At 38.2% G+C, this 5,744-nt stretch overlaps 1 pseudogene; it reads right to left on the bottom strand.

Moving 5' to 3' along the window:
* Window positions 1–282: 282 nt before the first annotated feature.
* On the bottom strand, window positions 283–5,477 carry LOC136633589 (uncharacterized; annotated as a pseudogene).
* Between the last annotated feature and the right edge of the window lie 267 nt (window positions 5,478–5,744).

Here is a 5,744-nt window from a genome sequence, read left to right on the forward strand (position 1 = left end):
GTGGATATACACACTGGTTATTAATTCAGATAACAAAACTATTAGTAATGAAACTAAACAATGAGGTAAAGGGAAATCTCGACCCATCATACTAATATCGGAAAAACCCTGCTAAAAAAAGCAGGGCAATCGTCCTGATAAGGGCGGCCCCACCCCTGAACCTGGAAGCTACCTAGGCTATCCCTAGATTTTAAAAGGAGGTGACAATTAGCCGATGTAAAAAAATAATCCCATAAATGCTTGGAAGGAGATATACAACACTAAATCAAGTATAAACAACATTTAGTTGACTGTGAGATTATACCGGAATGATGTGGACCAGAACAGAATGACCAGCATCCTCTGGAGCAATAAAGATTAAATTTATTAAATACCCTTGATGCTGCCACTTTATGCGTATCTATTATGTCATTGACGTAATAAATCTCATTAAAGATTTCATTTTTTATAGAGTTGCAGCACCTCTTGTGGGGTCTGTGTGACCAATTTGGATCCATTTTTAGTAATAATTAGCTTCACTGGGGAGCCCTACTTGTTTGGGATTCCTTGTTCTCTCAATATTTGGTGTTTAATGTAAATGCATAGAAGTGTTATTGCAGATAAATCTGCTAAAAGTGGGTCAGTTGGGTTCCATCAAGATATTTATTGTTATACAGGAAAAATAACTTTTTCTTGTCAAATGCAACAAACCCTAAATAGAGCTCCCATCGCAGAAGTAAACAGAGCATAATACATTTTATAGTTATGGGGACCAACAAGACTACCTGCTAGGCTCCAGGACAGTGAGTGTCATTTTCTGCTGATGCACTTTTATTCATCACTGACATGTGAACACATAACTTAGAAGAAATACAGCACACTTTCTGTCTCTGGATTAAAACTAGGGATTATTTGAGTAAGCAATATATTGTGTATATCTAAAGAGCTGCTGTTTTATTCATCATAGTCATCCTTATCCTCATTTCGTGTATTCTTTTGAACCTTTAAGCGAATAAATTGGCACTGGTAGAACACTGACAGTATTCTTTTGTCTTCCTCTTGGACGCTTTGGTGTTAGGGGCATTACAGCGCTATGGTGCAAAGCAATCTTCTTTGGATGTCCCCAATTCTTTTTTTTGGGTCCCCAGTGCAATAACTAACTTTTTGAGTAACCTTTTATTCAAACTTCCTTCTGGTCGCCCCTCTCTCTTTTGAGGTTTCGTCTTTGTTAATGGAAATTTACAAGGTCTCCCTTTTCCTACCTTTGGAGATCCAGATGTTAATTTCTTGGATAGCTTCTTGTTTTTGCTACCCTTTGGCCTTCCACTTGATTTATTTGGGATATCCTCAGCAATGGGTTTTACTTTTTTGCTTCCCTTTGGTCGGCGTCTGCCTCTACTTTGAGTCTCTACGTTATCTTGATTTCTCACATCATTATCTTTTTTTGGGGGGAATACACCGGTGACTTTCCCTCACGGACTGAATAAAGCTTGGTAATGGATGCAGGGAAGGTCTAGCTTTTGCTTCCTTTCGGCCATCTTCATCCCCTACTTACAGATCCTGAGCAGTTGGAATATTTTTCAGCCATGTTTTCTTTGTTCTGTGGATTCCTGTCAGGAGTTCCTTCTTTGATGGTGTCTGAGAGGGTGTTTTCATCATGTTCTGTCGGTGGTGCAGAGTTTCGGGCAATTGAGACAAACCCAACTGTTTATCGTCTTGGTCCGACTCTACTAAATCATTTTCAGAGGCAGCAAACAGTTTTCTTTTCTTCAGCTTCTGTGCTGTCGACCTCTTCCGTTTAGAACTTGATTCGTTTTGCGAGGGCCCATTATTACCTCTCTGAAGCAGCCGTTTTCACATCTGAGAAGACTTTGTATCAGATAAGCTTTCTAGGAATTGTATTTGTCCTTGTGGCTTTATTAGCAGATGAAGAAAAAAAGTTTAAGGTCTGAGCTCCATTATTGATTGTACCTAGCAAATAATCATGAATTCCTTACTGCTGTGACATTGCACGTGACATGAATACCATTCAATGTACATCTCATATAGAATACACAACACTGCGGTTCTCTTCCTGCTGCTGCAGTGTTTCTGTAAGGAACTCTTAGTTCTGTAGGGAAGAGAAAATCTTTTAGTGGAAAAGTATTTATTTCTTCCCCTGTTGTATATTGCTGCTTTCAGCTCCTGAATGTTTTAGATGTAATACTGTGCTGGACTCTAGAAGCAGATAGACAACGTTCGCCTATCAGGTATGTAAAGGGGTTTATATAAGGAAAACTTAAATAGTAACTGACTTTTCAAATATCTTGTGATTGTATGAGACCCAATGTGATAACTAGCAAAATTACAACTTTTATTTACATAAAATAGTTTTTATGCTGAAAATCCCACTAAAATGCTGGCCACTGTGGTCTCCCCTTCCTCCTAACTTGCTATTCACTGCCTGCTGTCAAGAAATTCTATCTCTGTTAAGCTAACTTCACACGGATGAACCTCATATTGTGCTTAGGAATGAGAGATATTTCCCTGCGAATGATAGGCGTTTTTGTGTCACCAAGGGAACGCCCAAAGATAGGACATGACAATTTTTTTTCCCGCGCCACAATGCAATTCGGGGCAAAAAAAACGCTCATCTTTATGACCCCATTCAAAAGAATGGGGTTCATAGTTATACAAATTTTGTGCATCTCGCAACACACAAATCTCTCTCGATTTTCACCGGCATGTGAAAGCAGCCTCACTGGAGACAGCAGGACTAAGGATAGGATGCGTAGGAAAAATATGAGGTAATGAGTTACCCTGCTTATTGAAGTCTATGAGAAAAGAGGTAAAGAGTGAAGCAGAGATTCACACAGATGTGATGTGTGAATGTTTACTAAATAGTTCCCCCAATGGTGACAGTTGATTGCTGGGTGTAACCAGTCTGGTTCTAGGTTGTAGTCACTAGGTTGTAACTGGTACGAATTCGTAGTAGGGTCATGGAAAATCAAGGTTGGTGCACAAGTAGTATCTGTTATGGTACAAGATGAGCAGGCAAGTAGCTGAGTCATTCAAAGCCAAGATTAGCCAAGAAAATTTTCATAAAAGTGATATACGTATGTTTTTTTTCCTAAAATGATGCTAGTAAAAAGTACAGCTCTTTCCACAAAAAAAAGACCTGCCATACAGCCCAATTGACAGAAAAATAAAGTTACAGGTCTCAGAATATGGTTACGGAAAGCAATTTATTAACTTTTAAATAGCAGAAAGACATTAAACTATGTTATTACCGAAATCATACTGACCCATAGCACTATGAATGCTGTAAAAACTACCATTACCGCAAAGTGGCGCAATTGCATTTTTAAAAATTTCTTCCTGCTTTTTCTAAAAGTTTTTTTCTGTACATTATGATACAGTAAATGGTACCATTAGAAAATACAACTCATCCTGCAAAAACCAAGCCATTTTATGACTAAGTCAATGGAAAAATGAAAAGCTATGACTCTAGGAAGTCGGTGACAAAAAAGAAAAATCTGTGGTCCTGAAGGGGTTAAAAAAAATTCTGCTACTCAAGCCTTCAGTTCATAGTGCCTTTGAGTTGTTTGGACCTGACATTTCTCATTCATTTACAGGTGAAAGAGTTCACAATCCATTAGATAACTCTAGTACATAAAGTAACTTGACGTTAAACATTTTACTGTAGCTTGTGCCTGTATATTCCATTTATGTAGAATGTGGAAACATTGTGTTTAATTAAGGGAAACGTTTTTATGCAGACAACCCTCTTGAACTTACTACTGTTGAAAAGCAAATAGCAAAGCCCAATTCTCCTGTGCCTTTTCAGCTAAAACTGTGAGAAGCGAATATTCAGATCATATATTGTCTTTACTATTCCAGTTTAAAACATTATTGTAGAGTGCCTATACTTTGTTCTGTGGTGGTTTGCTTTATTTTATGAGTTATTATAAATGTTTTACCTAAAATTATAGCAAATGTTTAATAAAAAAAAGAGCAAACTTGAAGTCCATGGACCTAAGTGCAAAGCCTATAACAGGAACCCCGCAACTACCATGTGCCATTTATTACTCAAGCGTCTTGTTTCGTAGAGTGGCCTTTTGGCTTTCCTCAGACACCTCAGCTTGGATGTGACTGCTACCTGTGCAACCCTTATAGCTATATTCCTTGTTTGGTTTGATCTGGTCTGGTCTCTATAGTATACTGGTACCTAGTACAGAAGATAAAACAGCTACACTTGTCATTTTTGCATCAAGCATAGGATAATTATGAAGGGAAATTAAATGAGTTCCTCCCTTTGGTAAAGAGATTGATGAACATGGCAATAGAAATGAGAACATTTGAAGCCTTCAATTAGTCAACTTAAAAAAAAAACAAACATCTTTTTATAAGGAACATAACAAAACATAACATCAGATCTTTACAAAACATCAACACAGCCCCATAATACGGCGTGCATTACCTAAAGTGGAAAGCAATTGGAAAGTAAGAAACAAGAACGTAAGGGAAAGGGAAAAAAATGAAAGGAATAGTGAGTGAGGGGGAAGGCTATGGATCCCTCAGTTTGCCTTGTGCATCATTTCCCCACAGTACTGTGCTGTAAAAGTAGTCGTAACTAAGAAGGTACCCACTACTGACCTTGGTATAGAGATTTTCATCTTAAAATCTGGTTTAAGAAGAGCCTGATCCCCTAGTAGCAGTCAAAGTATTCTTCAATGGTCCTAGAGTGCCTAAGTACCATGAGGAGCATTGAAATGATGTTACCACCATCTCCAGTTCTTCCCTTGTTTTATGTGTTATAAGAAAAGTCTCCCACTTCTTGAAAATTTGGCTGTATCTAGTCTATCTACCTTCAAAAATAATTTGAGCTGACCATTGAGTTCCGCTATTCTTGGGGGCTTTGATTCAGGCCATTTAAGTAGAAGAACTTTTGTAAAATCTGAATCAATGGAATAAACCTTTTTTGCAAGAGCCTACTCTCACGTGATGGTGACTCAAAATGAAACTGCAGAGCTTGTGGTCAAAGTGGCAGATCAATGGACCAATTTTTTTAATGCAGTCTGTAATTATTTCCCCAGAATGCCTGAAGCTTGGGAGAAGCTCATATCCCATGGCAAAAACCAGTTGCAGGGACCTTGCATTTAGGGCAACATAATATATGATTCAGGCATGAATGAGACAAAGGAATTCTAAAACCATAGAATGCTAATATCCTTGCTTTTCCAGATCTTTTCAATTCCTTGCATTGCAATTCTACCAAGTGTAATCTATTGATCTCAGGTCCAGATTGCCCAGTGCAATTGATTTTGGATCCAAGGAAAATGAAATCTTGGACCGCCTTGACTTTTCGTTGTTAATTTTTATGTTTACTGTACCGCTGCTTTACCGTGGTCATGACTTTCGTTTTCTTGTTGTTGAGCTTTCCTTTTGCACTCTTTGAGTAAGGTATTCCAGATCCCTTTGACTTTCAACATGCAGGGTGGTGTCACTTGCATATCCATGGTTGTTGACATTTCTGCCACCGATTTTGACTCTGTTTGCTAATTTGTCCAAATTGTATTGTCTCGTGATCATTTCTATGCACAGATTTATAAGGATTGGTGATAGAATGCAGCCTTGCCATACGCCTTTCTTGATTCCAAACCAGTCAGTGTTTCCATAAGCTGTACTGACTATCGCTTCTTGGTTTTTCAGAAAGTGGCCTTATAAGCTGCTCAATATGTTCTAGGATGCCCATTTGCTTCAGAGACTTCCAAAGCTTGCCATGT

This window comes from Eleutherodactylus coqui, chromosome 6 (assembly GCF_035609145.1).
Source record: "Eleutherodactylus coqui strain aEleCoq1 chromosome 6, aEleCoq1.hap1, whole genome shotgun sequence".
Taxonomy (NCBI): Eukaryota; Metazoa; Chordata; class Amphibia; order Anura; family Eleutherodactylidae; genus Eleutherodactylus; species Eleutherodactylus coqui.